Source organism: Gopherus flavomarginatus, chromosome 3 (genome assembly GCF_025201925.1).
Source record: "Gopherus flavomarginatus isolate rGopFla2 chromosome 3, rGopFla2.mat.asm, whole genome shotgun sequence".
NCBI lineage: Eukaryota > Metazoa > Chordata > Testudines > Testudinidae > Gopherus > Gopherus flavomarginatus.
The window spans coordinates 94,020,287-94,037,432 of NC_066619.1; the positions used below are offsets into that span (position 1 = coordinate 94,020,287).

At 42.2% G+C, this 17,146-nt stretch overlaps 3 protein-coding genes across 11 annotated transcripts in view; 1 reads left to right on the forward strand and 2 right to left on the reverse strand.

Moving 5' to 3' along the window:
• LOC127046791 (uncharacterized) overlaps positions 1-17,146 on the reverse strand; it is a 541,802-nt gene that overhangs the window by 247,387 nt on the left and 277,269 nt on the right. The gene's annotated exons all lie outside the window — the stretch shown is intronic.
• The window catches only part of LOC127046786 (uncharacterized), a 396,910-nt gene that overhangs the window by 83,238 nt on the left and 296,526 nt on the right, over positions 1-17,146 (reverse strand). Inside the window, exon 1 of one of the 2 annotated variants that reach the window (XM_050944304.1) lies at positions 10,369-10,431. The exons of the other annotated variant lie outside the window; for it this stretch is intronic. The gene's annotated coding sequence lies outside the window, so the exon portion shown is untranslated. Of the gene's footprint in view, positions 1-10,368; positions 10,432-17,146 lie in introns of those variants that run through there. 2 annotated transcript variants of the gene reach the window in all.
• Positions 1-17,146, forward strand: part of RFX3 (regulatory factor X3) — a 253,853-nt gene that overhangs the window by 15,444 nt on the left and 221,263 nt on the right. Inside the window, exon 1 of one of the 8 annotated variants that reach the window (XM_050944279.1) lies at positions 3,001-3,061. The exons of the other annotated variants lie outside the window; for them this stretch is intronic. The gene's annotated coding sequence lies outside the window, so the exon portion shown is untranslated. Of the gene's footprint in view, positions 1-3,000; positions 3,062-17,146 lie in introns of those variants that run through there. 8 annotated transcript variants of the gene reach the window in all.

The window sequence follows — 17,146 nt, forward strand, 5'->3', positions numbered from 1 at the left end:
GGGACATGATTATTTACTTTTAGCATTATTATACTTTTGAACTCCTGTGGCTTCTAATCCGTGAAATGGAAGCGGAAATGCTAAATTTTTTAAAGGAGATTTGGAAGTCAGCAGAAAGGAGAAAGTATTAATGACGCCTTCAAGACTTTGAATGAGCATATGGTAACTCTTTCACGATGCTTTTACCAAAGTAACCAGATACCAGATTATTAATTTTGCAGGCTATAAAAAGGAAAAATATAATGGAATGTGGTTTTAAATATCTAATTACTAATTTTATTTTAATTGTTACTAAACAAGGATTAAAATTTAACATCTGTTGTTAAAATAAAAAAGATTTAGGATCTTTTCTACTTACCAGTTTATATTTTAGTCTTGCTCTTTTTTCCAATTATGTTATCACCACTGGCAGCAATGTATTTTCGTATACTTTTTGTAATTATTGTTCTGTTTCTGATGTTTGCTGGAACCTGAATCTTGTCAGCCTCTAGTTTGGGGCCTACTTTGTCTCATTTATTTTTACCACCTTCTACCTATTCATAGTGTATTTCTCTGCTGCCTGTATTCCATGTGTTTTAATATTTCACAGTTTACCTGCGAAGATCGGATGTGGCAGGGCTTCTAAACACCACTAATCTGGCAGTTCTGACACACATCCAGCTTGGCTGCCAGGATAGCCTGCAGCTACTTTTGCCAGACTCCAGGGTCTGCAGTGACATCTTGTTGCAGGCAGCCATGCAGTCACTTTGCCCTTCCTTTGCTGCTCCTTAGCTTTCATTTGAGGGAGAAACCTTTCCTGCTTTGACTCAACCCCCAAATGATTGGTTGTTTGTTTTGTTTAAATATTTGAGGAAAAATTTCCTCCACCAGTTTTAAATTACTGGAAGATTGAGAAAAGAGACACTAGAAGTATGTTTACACTAGCACTTTTGCCAGTAAAATTTTTGTCGGTCAAGGATGTGAAAAAACACACCCCTGACTGATAAAAGTTACACCGATAGACGTGCTGGTGTGGACACCGCTATGTCAGCTGCAGACCTCTCCTGCTGACATAACTACCGCCACTCGTTGCGAATGGTTTAATTATGCCGACGGGCGAGCCCTCTCCTCTCGGCATAGTGCAGCTACCTTGTTACAGCTGTGCCACTGTAAGGTCTCTATGTAGAGATAGCCTTTGGTCTTGTCTAACCTAAATCTTAGATTGCTCTAACTATGTTGCTCAGGAATGTGAAAAATCACACCTTTGAGAGTCGTAATTAAGCTACCCTAAGCTGCAGTGTAGACACTGCTAGGTCAGTGAAAGAATTCATCAACCTAGTCACTGCCTGTCGAGGTGGATTTGCTACAGTGATGGCAAAACCCCTTCTGTCGCTGTAGTGTCTACACTATAGTGCTACAGCAGCAAAGCTATGCTGCCATAGAGCTTGTGGTGTAAGCATACCTTTATTCAGCATTTTAAGACCTACTTTTTTTCACTAGTAACTAAAGATGGCTTGGGGAAAACCACTGCAAACATTGCATTTAAATCATCCTTATTGAGAAATGTGCTTTTTTCCAGGGTTGAGGGACTAGGAAAATTTTTAAAAATTTATAAATGATTGAGAAATCGCCAATAATATGCTGAACTGAGATCTGCTAAGGTTTTAGCAGAGCCTAACAAAGCCTCCCCTCTCTGTGACATCACAGTGCAAAACTTCCATTTCTGGTGTAACAGGCTGGGGTGCTGCAGCTGTGACAGCTCGCAGAAGTGAGATTGTCAAAATATATTCTTGAAAAATACAGCACATCTATCCAAAATATGAAAACTAAAGGCCCCCTCCTGCTAACTTCACAGAAGTAATCCTTATTCAAGTTTGTAGTCCCTTTCACATCAGTGAGACTGTTTGCTTGAGTAAAATATGCAGGATTGGTTCCCCCCCCCGTCATTTTTTGCTGTCATCATTTATTGTTAATACCCTATTTTACTCAACCTTGCAAAATGTTTTCAGCTAAATAATAGTAACTAATGAACTTGTTTTGCCACAAACAATTCATCTAAGTGAATTGTCCCAGGACACAAGTCCCCGGACAACTTACCTGCTTAAAATTAAGCACATACTTAAATGTTTGCAGGATCAGGTCTTAAACATAAAGTCAGAGATTATGAATGCAAAAGTTAAAGTTCTCATATTAATATTAACTTGTTAATTCTGCATGTAATATGGTAAATGTCTGATGATATACGATACAGGCATTAGAACTTTCATATAACCCTATTATCACATTCTTTTCACTTGCTAAAATAAATTCTTTCTAGCTGTAAGTTTTCATGTTTGACTTCAGCCATAATGTGACTTTTTTGTTTAAAGTTTGAGCAATATTCTTTCAGCAGCTTTTCAGCTATGTAAAGGTGGGTTTTTTAAAATAGTAGTTTAATTTTAATATGCTAGTTTTCTCAAGATAGTTAAGTTCAAACGGGTCCCACTAAACTAGATGACGGGCAACAAAATGTCATGAAATTCAGTGTTTAGTGCAAAGTAATGCACACTGGAAAACATCCCAACTATACATAGACAATAATGGGATCTAAATTAGCTGTTACCACTCAAGAAAGAGATCTTTGGAAACATCTGCTCAATGTGCAGCAAGAGTCAAAAAAGCTAACAGAATGTTAGGAGCCATTAGGAAACGAATAAGCAGCAGGTTTAAAACAAACATAACAAAGTATTTCTTTACACAGTGTACAATCAAACTATGGAACTAGTCAGCAGATGTTGTGAAGGCCAAAACTATAGCTGGGTTCAAAAAAGAATTAGATAAGTTGATGGAGGATAGGTCTGTCAGGGTCTATTAGCTAAGATGGTCAGAGATGCAATCCCATGCTCCAGATGTCTTTCAACCTCCAACTGCCAGAAGCTGCGACTGGACAACACGGATGGATCACTCAAAATCGCCATGTTCTGTTTGTTCCCTTTGAAGCATCTGGCACTGGCCCTTTTGGAAGACAGATACTGGGCTAGATGGACCATTGGTCTGACACAGTATGGCCACTTTTATGTTCTTATGCTTTCCCCTACCTCAGGTAAGACTGAACTTTACATTTTGAAATTTTTAGATTGACTAGTCCCCAGTTAACATTAGGCCCTTTTATAATCGGAAAAATAAATTAGTTGTAAGTGTATTAAAGGCCAGTTTTGTATATGAGTGTGGCTATGCCGGTTCTGGCCCTTAATCTTGATATTAATTGTATACCATAAATACACTGACAATGTAATGTGACAGATTGAGTTAGTATAAGAACTTAATATATTTCATTTTCTGAATTCTGAGCATTTAAATTCCTATCTGTAATATTATATTAAGGTATATTTTTTTATTTTAATATATCATCCACAAATACAGAGAAGACATGTGAAAGGCTTATTTAGATAAATAAAAGTCACATTTATGGAGGTAAATTGCCTCATTCTGCTATTTTGACAAATAGATTGTCATGCTGATATTTTAGAATGGGACTTTCACTGTTCTAATGTCAAAATCAGTGTCAAACAGTCAGCTTTCTTTGCCAGTCATCCATTATAGGCTGATGTTATTTGAGACTGTTCTACTGTATTGGAACATGTGAAAGAGATACAAAGTCTTTTTATATAATTCAATACATATTGATAAAAACTTTTTAAATTGCCTTTTTAATTTTGCAGAAAACATTATTTAGTAGCAACTTGCATATAGTTTCTCAAGGCACATTTATGCTGAATTGTGTTCTGCATATATATATATATATATATATATGTATGTATGTAAAGCCATTTCCTCCTCCCTTGCCCCCCCCCCCCCGCCGCCCCAGCTTTGGTCAGTGTTTTGTAGTACTTTGCCTCGTGTCTACCTAAAAACTCTTATTTCTGAATATTAAAATTGTAGCTTTTATCTTGAAAATGTAATACTTACTGCAAATATAAATGCCACAGTTGGACACATTAATACATTTCTTCACCTATTAAATTTTTGTTGGGTATTGAGAAGGTACAACATTTCAATAAGAATAGTAAATCAGCAGCAATTTATCCAATGGTACCAAGTCCTTCGTTTTGAGTGGAGTGCAGTTTGAACATATAGTATGAATTAACATGTAGAATTAAATATAATCTTAGTTCTGTACGTCTGTCATATTCTCTGCATAAGAGTTACACAAATAAGACCCACAAAGTGCCTATTTTGTTCCTGTAAAGTTAGTGCATTTACAGAGAATAGTGAGGAAATATACAGGTCAATGAGTTTAAAACAAAAGCATGGAAAAGGGAATCTTTTAGAAAAGCAAAGAACTATTCCTCTGTCTACCACTGCTCTTTGTATGCTCAGTTAAGCAGGGTATATTATCTGTCTGCTGTGTCCCTCTCACTCTCTCTACTCCTATCCTCCCTCATCCCTGGCTCCTGATGCTCTGCATCAGCCACTCTTTCACCTCCTTCTCCCCCCTTCTTCTGCTCCTCTCCCACCAGCTTCATTGGCTCATACTCCTTTCCCCTTTCTCACTCATTCATCTGTATTCAAATTAGGCCACTTTCTTCTTTGCCTCTGCTTCCTGGACACTAGCAGGGACCATTGAGAGCACAACACAGACAGTTTCCCAGCTCTCGGTTAGCTATGAGGGGGTGGTGCATATTCATTGGAGACAATCTTCAGACATTTTAGCCAGTTTAATAAGTCTCTACGGAGCATGTGAAAACTGAGATTTTTCAGGGTTTATAACTGGGCTAAATTTGGGCAGATTTTCATTGGGCTAGCAAAAGACACATCCCTCACACCAGAATGGACCTCCTGCCAAATTTCAAGTCCCTGCTTCAAAGCATGGACGTTTCAGAGCTTCTCGACAAAATGATTGTAAGGGTTTTTTTTGTTTGTTTTTTGTTTTTTTAACATGGGCAAAGACCATATTTTTCCTTAATCTCATTCTTGGGAATGCCTGAACCATTTTAGCTGGAATTTTCCAAATATTTCAGCCTGAGGCATACACTTGGCATGAAAAATTTCAGCCTAAATGGTTTACATTTGGTGAAGTTATAAGCAACTAAGAACAGCGTTGGGATTCCCCATGAGACTTCTTTCCACTTGGCTTTTCAAAAACTCAGTTCAGCTTCAGATTTCTTCACTTAGTTATCTTTATTTGGCATACAGAAAAATGACACTGATTTGATCAGAGTCAGGCACAGGAGATGGGTGTAAGGCCTACCATATAACCAAAGTTACACAGAAAACCTCTTCCTTTGTATACATTTACACATTACATTGCATTTAGTATACCTTGCATCACATGTTTTAGAATAAGCTTGGTTACTTTGTAGGAAACTATACCTATATAGCATGCTTTGCCCATGCTCTGTTCATGCATAATGCTGATCTTTACATTCAAGCTTGCTATTGGTCAGTGGCCAATCAGTTCGGAATTAAAAATCCACTGCGGAGGACCACTGTCTTCCAACTATGCAAGGCCGTTAAGAGTATCTTGCTGCATAGGACTGTGACCCTTGGCAACATGAAGGAAATAGTGGATGGATTTGCAGCAATGGGGTACCTGAACTGCGGTGGGACAGTAGACATCACTCATATCCTTATTCTGGCATCACCCCACCTTGCCTATGAGTACATAAACAGAAAGGGATAGTTCACCATGGTTTCACAAGTGCTGGTAGATCACTGGGGACACTTCAATGATATCAGTGTGGGCTGGTCAGGGAAGGTATATGGCGCTTGCATCTTTAAGAATACAGGTCTTTTCCAAAAGCCGCAAGCAGGGATACTCTTTCCCAAATGGCACATTGCTACTGGTGATATTGAAATACCAATAGTGATTTTGGGGGACCCAGCCTACCCCTTGCTTACCTGGATCATGAAGTTGTACACTGGCCACCTTCACAGCACAGAAGAGAGATTCAACTGCCAGTTCAGAAGGTGCAGGATAATTTTTGAATGTGCTTTTGGTAAATTTAAAGGCTCACTGGCACTGTTTACTGATTGGATCTCAGCAAGACAAATATCTCCATCATTATAGCTGCATAATATCTGTGAGACAAAGGGTAAAAGGCTACCACTAGGGTGGAGAGGCAAGGTACCATCTGTCTGCTGAATTTGAGCAGCCAGACACCAGGCTGTTAGGAGAGCCAACCGCAGAGCTATACTGTTGTGGGAGGCCTTTAGTATTTTAACAGTCAGCCCACAGTAGTGTTATGTGAGGTTTTTATGAACTGCTGTTGGCTCCCCTTATGAATTTTGTAACATGGCAATTATAATTGGGGACACTAATAAATATACATGAGTTTCCACAAACAAAACTTTGCAAAGAAACAGAAAGCAAAATTAAAGTGCAAGCACACAAGGTTCAAACATTGCAGTAACCCTGTGAAAAGGTGATCTGTACTTTAAAACAATGTTTATATTTATGTATTAATCAAATATTACAATCTGTCAGTCATGTTACAAAATGTGTAGTGCATTGTGGCTGGTCCTGTCTTTTTCACAGGTCAGTATCGGTGTAGTTGTGGTTCTCTGTATTTTTCCCTGGTGTGAAGTAAAAGGGGTAAGAGTTCATATTGTGCTGCCACCTGTTACATTGGTGGGGGGGGCGATAAGGAGCAGTAACTATGGAGTTTTCCATGGATTGGAAATTGTGCTGTGTCCAGAATCTTTGGTCATGTATCTCGAAAATGCTCTTCAACATCTGTGTTTGTTGCCTGATGTCCTGTTGCACTCCCTACTGCACCTCTCAATCCCTTTGCCGCTCTTGTAGCAACCACTTTTGCCATTCTTGGTCATTATTCCTGGTCTTGGACATGTAGCCCTTCCAAGTCTTGTGTTTATGGTCAGCATTGGTGGAGGGTTGAAGGATCTCGTAGAACATATCCTCCCTGGATCACTTCTTTTTTTCCTGGATCAGTCAGGTATTCAGCAGTCATAGAATGAAATGTTTCAAGTGTACCATGGCAGAGGCTGCTGATTAAAACAAATACACCATTAGATTTACAGTTACAAAGGAAACAGAAAGATTAAGTCTCAAAACTCCCTTACATTACTTCCATAAATACCTTTAATAAGAAATGCCTATTGTAGCACCTTATTACAGCACCACTATGCAGCTCAAGCTATGGTGAGTACTACCCAGTGGGGCGAGTCTGTGTGGGTTAAATGGAAGATTTAAACATTGGGTGCCCTTTGGTATGAGTATAGAGAAAGTACATTGAATATTGCCTCTAATTTAACAGGCAGTAGTGAGTTTGGCTGGTGTATCACTTCTAAGGGTGATAAAGGCAGTGCTGCTAATGGCATCCCAAAGCTGCCCAGGCCCACATGGTGCTAGCCGATTTACTGAAATGATGCCAACAGAAGTGGTTGCAGACTAACGTGGGAAAGTCTTCTATTATAAGGGAAGAAACAAGGCTGCCATCTCTAGAAATGTTTGGGAGAGGATGGCAGAGTATCTCCATGAAAGTTTAATTGATATTGTTCAAGAGGATAAAAAGATGATCCCTGTTCAGAAATACAAGGACTCCACATCAGATGTATTGTTGTCCCTGCTGCCTGGCCCAACTAGGCAAAGAATGGAATAGCGGGCACTGCCTTTGCCTCTTTTTTTAATCTCTGAGCACAGGACATTGATATGAGGTGGACTGTGTAAATCAGACTGCCAAACTAATTTTTTAAAATGTATTTTCTAATATATTACAAGTAAAGTGAGCAATCAGACTTCATTTACAGAACAGAAGCATTGCACACGTGGTGGGTGCCATTTTAATGGAGAAGAAAGGCAGGAGGGAGAGGAAGTTTTGGTAACAAAAAAATAAACATTTCTTACAAGGAATAATATGTGTACATGCTTAGCAGAGCTCAGTTTCCCTTCATCAACAGGCTCATCTGCATGCAAGTGGCAGGGTTGGCTTGACTCCAATGGAGTTTCCAACAGTGCCTAGGTCATTGCATGGTTTGCATTCTCCTTCTCATCACTGTCTCCTTCCCACTTCCTCACTTCACACTTCAGCAATGTCTACATGAAGCTTCCACAAAGTGTCCACAGGTGTATGCGGGGTGCTAGTTGGGTCCAGGCCAAGTGTGGCTTGCATTTCGTTGTAGAAGTGGCAAGTCTGCTGGATTGCCCCAGATTTGTTGTTGCTCTCCCTCGCCTTCTGATATGCCCACTGAAAGTTCCTTCACTTTCACACAGCACTGCTGCTCTTCCATGTTGTGCTCCAGTTTCAACATCAATTGTGCTCGCCCAGTCTCTTCTCCGCACAGGATGAGGAGATACATGACTTCTTTCCTGCTCCAGGCAGGAATACATCAAGTAGCTCTCTGCATGCTTGGAGTGGGTATGGTTGGATACTCACAACAAAGGTGGGTCAATAGGCGTGCTTGCCAAGGTGGGCAATCAGGAAAAGGCATTTCAGAAAGATGCTGGAGATTTATAACGGGGTGGAGGGTGCTTCTGGTGGCTGTGACCCTTGGGTAGTGGAGTTCAGAATTGTGAGAGAAGCGACCACTGTCACAGGGACGAAGGGCATTATGGGACAGCTACTGGAGGATTGTTAGGTTTGATGGAAGTAATGCAGTGTCTACACTCAGGCTGCATTGACACAAGGAGGTTGACCGTACCTTTGCGTCCTTCGGGGAGGTGGCGTAACTGCATCGCTTAAGTCATCAGGCGACAAATTCAGGTGTAGATATACACACAGTTAGGTTGAAACCAGTCAACTTAGATTGATCTAACTTTTATAGTCAAAACCAAGTGAGGCCATCAACTCCTACTGAAGTCAGTATGAGTTCAGGGTGTTCAGCAACTTGCAGGAGACATACATCGCATTAGGATTAGGCTCTAGGCCTATGGTTTTGTATTTTAAAAGTGTGCTTTCTTGCGGAAGGTAAGAAGAGTCAGGTTTGCATTCACTTCTTTACTGCAAAAACACTGCAAGGCTTTAAATTCAGAGGAGGAAAAAAGTATCTACTGCAAAACAGTTCCCTTTTCTACGGGCTCTACCAGTATCTCCACAAGAAGAGGATTTGTTATTTCAGAGCTCTTTACCTCCATAACAGTCTTTACAAACCTCACTATTTCTAGAGGTCCTTGTGGAACATCTCAACCAAGCAATCAGCATAGAGTATTTTAGCAGAGACACAAACTCTTTTCTTCCAATCCTTTTCCCAATTTTTAGAATCCATTTCTAGGCACTGGTTGTTTTGGTTATCCCTTAGACTAGGCTGTGACATATCTACCTTAAGCTTTCCCATCCCTTTTTGGGATTGTCTCGCTCTTTTTTTTTGTTGGTGGGATTACATTGGGGGCTTTTTTCAGAGTGGTAGCAGTGTTAGTCTGTATCAGCAAAAACAATGAGGAGTCCTTAGAGGTAGTCGAGAAAGGCTATACCACCCAGTTCTACTCCTTGCCACCTTTCAGTTCTTCTCTAATCAATTTGCAAAGGTATAACTGAAGACATAACCTGAAGGCACTGGGATTGCATAATTGTCACTAGGGCCATGTCTACATCTAAAATTTTGCAGCGCTGGTTGTTACAGCTGTATTAGTACAGCTGTATAGGGCCAGCGCTGCAGAGTGGCCACACTTACAGCAACCAGCGCTGCAAGTGGTGTTAGATGTGGCCACACTGCAGCGCTGTTGGGCGGCTTCAAGGGGTTTTGGGGAAGGCGAGAGCAAACCGGGGAAGGAGACCAGCTTCGCTGCGGTTTGCTCTCGCGTTCCGCGAACCACCCTGCAAACCGCAGGGAAGGAGACCTCCTTGCTCGGGGGTTCGGCGAACGCGAGAGCAAACCGGGGAAGGAGACCAGCTTCGCCGCGGTTTGCTCTCGCGTTCCCCGAACAAGCAGGTCTCCTTCCCTGCGGTTTGCAGGGTGGTTCGCGGAACGCGAGAGCAAACCGCGGCGAAGCTGGTCTCCTTCCCCGGTTTGCTCTCGCCTTCCCGGAACCACCCAGCAAACCTCAGGGAAGGAGACCTGCTTGCTCGGGGTTCGGGGAACGCGAGAGCAACCCGGGGAAGGAGACCAGCTTCGCCGCGGTTTGCTCTCGCGTTCCGCTAACCACCCTGCAAACCGCAGGGAAGGAGACCTGCTTGTTCGGGGAACGCGAGAGCAAACCGCGGCGAAGCTGGTCTCCTTCCCCGGTTTGCTCTCGCCTTCCCGGAACCACCCAGCAAACCTCAGGGAAGGAGACCTGCTTGCTCGGGGTTCGGGGAATGCGAGAGCAAGCCGGGGAAGGAGACCAGCTTGATTACCAGAGGCTTCCTCAGGTATGCTGGGATACCTGCTTATTCCACGGAGGTCAAGAAAAGCGCTGGTAAGTGACTATACTTGATTACCAGCGCTGGATCACCAGCGCTGGATCCTCTACACCCGAGACAAAACGGGAGTACGGCCAGCGCTGCAAACAGGGAGTTGCAGCGCTGGTGGTGCCCTGCAGATGTGTACACCTCCTAAGTTGCAGCGCTGTAACTCCCTCACCAGCGCTGCAACTTTCTGATGTAGACAAGCCCTAGGTCTAATTTGGCCAATAAAACCTTCATTACTGGTGATGATACACAATGAGGAAAGAACTCAGTTTGACATGCAGATCTTAGATTGAGTTCACAGGGCTGTTAGACAAATTTGGCATAGAAATCATTGAGAGACAGTAAACTTGAAACATCATGTGCCTCTTTTAAGTCATTTTTTCAGAATTGACTTGTTGCTTTAAGGTTCCAAGAGCAATATTAATTCAATTGCTATACATGTATATAAGATTTTCTTTTGTTGTTTTCTTCTTGTTAAATACATAGCTTAATAAATTGTTCTATATTGGTAAATGTATAGAATAAAATGTGCTTTCTGTGCAATTGTATTAACTTTGCTGTTGAAACTTTAACTTTGTCATTTCCTGCCTTTTAGAGAATTTTTAACTATACAACTTTAATGTTGGATTGAGGTATAGGAGTGAGTTTGCATTCAGTTAGAATGCTATGGGGTTAATATGGACAGCTTTGAGTAGTTTTCCCGTTTTAAAATGCATTAGCATTGTTAGAATCTCATTGTTACTTGTTTATAATAAGATATGTCCTAAATTGTGTGCTGACTATTTAAGAGTTTTAAGCTCTTTAAACATGCTGGTTGGAACTGTAGAAGGAGGCCTACAGGTTTATTAACGTTTCTTATCCTGAAAGCACAGCATACCTTTTCAGGTTGCACAGCAACAGACTCCTAGCAACGATAATAGATTGAATTTCCAAGAGTGACCATGCCGGATATAATAATAAAGCAAGAGTACAAACAGTTGTCATGGTTTTCTTTTCACAATAAAAGTATCTTCATTTAGAGAGCTTTGTCTTTCAAAAATGGCCAACTCCTTGTAAAACTAAGGATATTTAAGAATAGTGGTGGTACCAAAACAAGTCTGTTTTCTGTATGTCTAATACTACTATGCATGTTTTTAAAATGCATAGTAGTATTAGACATACAGAAAACAAAGAAACATTACATCGATTATCAAGTAAGGAGGACACAATACCTACATAAAAAGGTTTGTATTTCATAACTTGTTCTATAAGTTGCTCCATACTAGGACTTTATTAAACATGGGTTTGAACAAGTAAACAAACAAGAATTTTGGAAGGGATCGAAATAGTTGTTTTTTAGGGCATAAGGCACCCTTTAACTAGTACAGGGTAGGAACAGACTTTTCCTGGGAATTATCCCATAACTGCCTACTGTAGGACTTGTTGCACCTTCCTGTGAGACACATGGTATTAGAGACAGGATATTGGTGTGATCTATTCTGGCAATTTGTGTGTTCTTATGCATGGTCAGTGTTTTGTTGCCTTTATTTGTTCAGTTATCTCCTCTTGGTTTAGCTAGCATGAATCCTGGGCCAGTTCATTCTAATATCTTTTTTTCTCTTTGGAGACACATGTATGTTCATGTAAAAATCAGACCTTATTAAAAAGGTTTATTTCTTTGAAGAAGCACAAGAAAACTGGATAATTTGATTCCGTAGAAGTCTTATAGATTTTTTTTTAACGTTTGTGAGCTAATTGTTTGTAAAGACATTTGTAGGCAGTAACAATAAATAAAATTGCTAGTGGCTGCTGGACAAATTTATTTCAGTGTCATAATAGTCTGTCAGAATTTTCTCTTGTCAAGTCTTATATGTGTGAAAGGTGAGTATGTGTGGGCAGGCAGGCAGGTGGTGAGTTAGTAGGGTGAGAGAGAGGAATCCTTCTACAAAACTAAAATACAGAAATCTAGATGCACCTGTTCATACTGTAGTTACAGTTTCTGACCCAGCTAATTAAGTTGAGATTTGAACTGCAGCTTTTGACAGCAGTAAGATGTAAATGTCAGGGTGGATTGATCTTTCAATCACTGATTTTAATCATGATTTAAATCAGCAAGCAGGAAACCTTGACTTAAATCATCAATTTTAAGTGTTTTACATTTGTACTTTTTCAGTTGTTTTCCTAAAGAAAGATTTATTCTCATTGGTTGGTAATCATTAAACCATGAAGATCTGCAAGTAAATACAGCCTTCACACTCAATTTGATCCTTCTTTTTGATAACTAGGAAGATACCTGTATCTGTATTCATTTATTTAAAGCAATTATATAGCTTAACTTATATTTATTTAGTCTTAATTATTACATTTGTATTATGTTAAGAAATTCGTCATTTACCATTTTATTTACTAGATTAATTTTTTACTTACAATATGTGTCAATCTCTATTTGGCAGAAATTCAGATTCAATTTAAAATGCACAAAACTGCACTTTAATTTTTGTAGTAAATAAACTACCTTAAAGAAGCTGGATACATAAAATTCCTTTCCTCATCAAAACGTTTTCCATTTAAAACTACCTTACTAAACAAAGGAAGTTAATGAAATGAACTGATTATTTCTGTTCAACATGTGTTTAAAAATTTTAGAACTACAAGATCTCAGTCTCACACCTAATTTTTATTCATATATTGGAAGAAGAAAACATGCTTTTCTACTTTTTCAACTGCCACCTGGTTTCTTAACTTTGAATGAACTAGCCATTGAACTGAACTAGTGGAATAAACTGAAATGAAGAAAGTTATTTTCTCTGCACTTGCAAAAGAGGGTTTAGCACTTCAACAAACTCTGGTTCAAGGTGCTTAACCAGGGACATTCACCAATTCAGTAGACATTTTAGAAAACTTGACAGCAAACATGTACTGTTCATTATCATTTTTGTATTTAACTTAAATGTTTAATAGATTATAGTAAGTTTTTATTCCTTAACATAGGTTATCAATTTCAAATCTAATCTTAAATAGGTTTATTTTTTTTAAAATAAGCCTGTATTTCTTATTTTTAATTTAAATTTTAAATTTTAAAAATCCAGTTTTAATTTTTTTCAAATAGGTTTTCATCTATTCTGGCAAATATACACATATGCCTGTACACATACGTTCAGCTTGTGTGTCAGCATTTAGAAAAGATTGTTAGAATGGATTGGTAGCTTATAGTAAAAACCAGGAAATACAGTAAAAAGCAGAAATTATGTATCATTGTTACATTTTTTTAAAAAGGATTACCATAGGAAAATGGCACCATTCTGATTAGTTGATAACTGCCCTAACATGGTATAAACCACACAGCTTCAGTTAATAGTAAAAGCAACCACTCCATAGAGTTGAGCAAGGAAATGATATAAAAATATAAACAATTATAAAAAATAAATGTGACTTTTAAATTGGGATGTTTTACTGGAATCACATTAGGTCATCATTCTGCAATGAGTTTTCCCCAGCATAGGAGTCTGTCTGGGAAGAACTCATTATGGGACTGTCTTTTTTTTTGCATTCCTAAAAGAACTTTGTTAAAATGACATTTTAGGCCAGGCAGTGATATTCTTACTCTTGTTGGATAATGTGTTATTCTGTGAGTAGTTCTATTTAACTCAATGAAATTATTTTTAGATTAAAGTACTAGGTGAAATGAGTAAGGATATTGCAGTCTCCCTCTGTCATTGACATTTTTAATTCACGTACTAAGCATCTTGGGGTGTCTACACTGTAGTTAAACATCTGCAGCTGGCCACTGTCTGCTGACTAGGGCTTTGGCTGCAGAACCTATAAAATTATAGTGTAGATGTTTGGGCTTTGGCTAGAACCTGGGCCCTGGGGTCCTCTTCTCCACTCCCCTCCCCTCCAGTTTGAGCCCAAACACCTTACAATGCAGTTTTGCAGTCCTGCAGCCAGAGTCCCATGAGCCCAAGTCAGTTGACATGGGTCAGCCACTGGTGTTTAATTGCAGTGTAGACATGCCCTTACTTTTCACAGCTGTGGATTGGTATTCTAAGATATATCAAAGACACTTGTAATAGAAGCAGTAGAGTACCAATCTAAATGATTAACTCATGTTTGCAAATTATGTAAATACTTTTTCTTCTTCTAGTGATTGCTCTTGTTTATTCCACAATAGGTGTGCGTGCTCACCATGTGCACTGGTCCCGGAAGTTTTCCCCCTAGGAGTACCCATAGGGGGGAGAGCCCCAATGACCCCTGGAGTGGCGCCTCCATGGCACGGTATAAGGGGAGCCGCTCGCTCCCCCCACCCTCAGTTCCTTCTTGCTGTCAGTGAAGGTGCATCGGAACTACTGTGCTCCAGCTTTGCTGTAGCGCGTCCTCAGAACTGCTTATTCGTTCAGTGTTAGTACCTGTAGTTAGCTGTTCAGTTAGTTCGAATGCCTGGGCCGGGGCATGCCCTGTGTCCCGAGTTCTAAATCGTGCGACACTTGTAGGCAAGCTATGCCAAAGAGTGACCAGCATGCAGATGGTTTATGCTGCTTGGGAGAGACCCATATCAGTGATCGTTGCAAGATTTGCAAGTCGTTCAAATCTCGGACTAAGAGAGAGAGAGACATCAGGCTCCGGACCATTCTGATGGAGTCAACGCGGACCCTGACGTCAGCGCGCTGCTCTGAGTCGGTGTTGGGCACTGTGGTGTCTGTGTGCGGTGACCTTCTGGCACCTTCAGCCAGTCGGCATCGCTCCCCAGCTATAGGGCACGAGAAGGCAATAAGGACGCCTTCTTTGCAGTGGCATTAAGGAAAACCCGGGGCAGAGGCTAGACCCATGTCGGGCAGTCCTCGATCCCCTCCGGCCTCTAGGCCTCCAACTCACGTAGAGTGGAGCAGCCTGGTTGCTCCGGGCCAGACCTCCACAGATGTCCAGATGCTTTCCATGCCAGAGGCCCTGCAGGTGGCTCAGGATGTCAAGTCCATGCCGGTACTAGGAGCGCCACTGATGCTGGCTCCACACTCCAGGGCGCCCCCGGCTCGGTCCCGGTCTTGGTCCAGGGAGCGTTCCCGACGCGTTTCGCTGCCTGCCCAATTCAGGGCAAAGTCCATGTGGATCGCCCACCAAACTATCTGGTTGGGTGTCATCCACCAAGACTGTCGGCACCTCTCCATTTCAAGGAGTAAGTACCGACGGGACCGAGGCAGATGTCACCAAAGGTCCTTCTCTTGGACGGGTTACAGCAGACGGCCACGGCACAGACTTCAACACCATTCATGCTCAGAATCCCACTCCAAGACTCTCCAGGGCATCGGCCACGGGTGTCGATCGCTGGCTTATCGCCTCCATGGGTCTGCCTGTCGGAGCCAACCGCAGAGTAGCTGCTACCAATGGTACCGATCCTCCATGTCAAGATATCAGTCCCATGGTTGGCATCACTCTCAGCACCACCGCTCCTCCTGGTCCCGGGACAGCGGCAGGTCGTTCATCAGCTGGCATCCGTTTGCAGTCGTCCTTCCATGGGCCAGGCCAGCCAGGCTGAACAACCAGGCCTGCTGGTGCCGCAGCAAGTGCAGTGGCACCAGGCCCTGTGGCCAGCTCAGTGGTACCAATGGGCACTGTGGCCCTGATGCAGACCCGCTGGGGGCTCGCTCGATAGCCGGAGCCTCAGAGGCACCATCGGCCTCCCTCTCTGGACCGCCAAGGAAGGGGTTGGTGGGACATACATCTTTGGTATCATGTCCAGAGACCAACCAAGTGGTGGATCCTCTGGTGTGGGCGGATACCTAGAGTATCGTACTGGCCTCCTTGCCCTCCCCAGATTAGGTGATAACGGTCCCGCGCCCTCTCTCCCACAGGAGGACTTTAGGGACACCAGGAGCTTTTAAAAAGGGTGATGTCAAACCTCCACCTTCAAGCAGGAGAGATGGAGGAACCGTTGGACTCCCTGTTCAATGTGCTGTCTTCTTCAGCAATGGGCAGGGTAGTTTTCTGCCTCTCCACGAAGTTGTGGCAAAAATTTCAATGCCTTGTGGCAAACACCGGCCTTGTTGGCCCCCCGTCTATAAGAGAGCAGAATGTAAGCACTTTGTACCTGCCAAGGGACACGAGTACCTATACACCCGCCTGGCGCCCAACTCCCTGGTGGTTGAATTGATCAACCACAGGGAACGGCAGCGCCAGCCAGCCTCTACCCAAAACATAAAGGTTCACGGAGGCTGAACTCTTTCGGAAGAAAAATTTGTTCGTCCTTGAGCTTTCAGTTGCAAGTGGCAAACCATCAGGGGCCCCTGGGCAGGTACGAATTCAGTTTTTGGGGTTCCCTGCCCAAGTTTGAAGACTCCCTCCAGGAATGCGATAGAAAAGAGTTCAAGGCACTGGTGGAGGAAAGTACAGTGGCTGCCAGGACAACCTTGCAAGTGGCTTTGGATATGGTGAACATGGCTGCGCAGTCCATGGCCTCCACGGTGTCCATAAGAAGGGAATCGTGGCTCCTGCTGTCGAGGCTCTCCAGTGAGGCGCAGGTGGCCATGCAGGATCTCCCATTTGATGGGATACAAGGCTGCATGGCATGAAAGACTCCCACACGACCCTCCAGGCTCTGGGCCTCTATGTCCTGGCTCCAGCAAAACTGAAGTTCAAACCGCCTCAGACTCCGCCCAGGCCGCCCTCCCGAAGTATGAGGCTGTCCATAAGAAGTAACGGACCTATAGGAAACGCCCTCAGGGCCAGTCTCGGCCTGCTCCCCAGCCTGGGTCCCCCAAGGGCAAGCAGAGGGGGGAAAGGTACTTTTGACGGGATGCTCGGGAGCACCCCGCTAGTCCTCATCAGAGATCCACCCCAATAACGGTCTCTTTCTCCAACCGGTTGTGTGC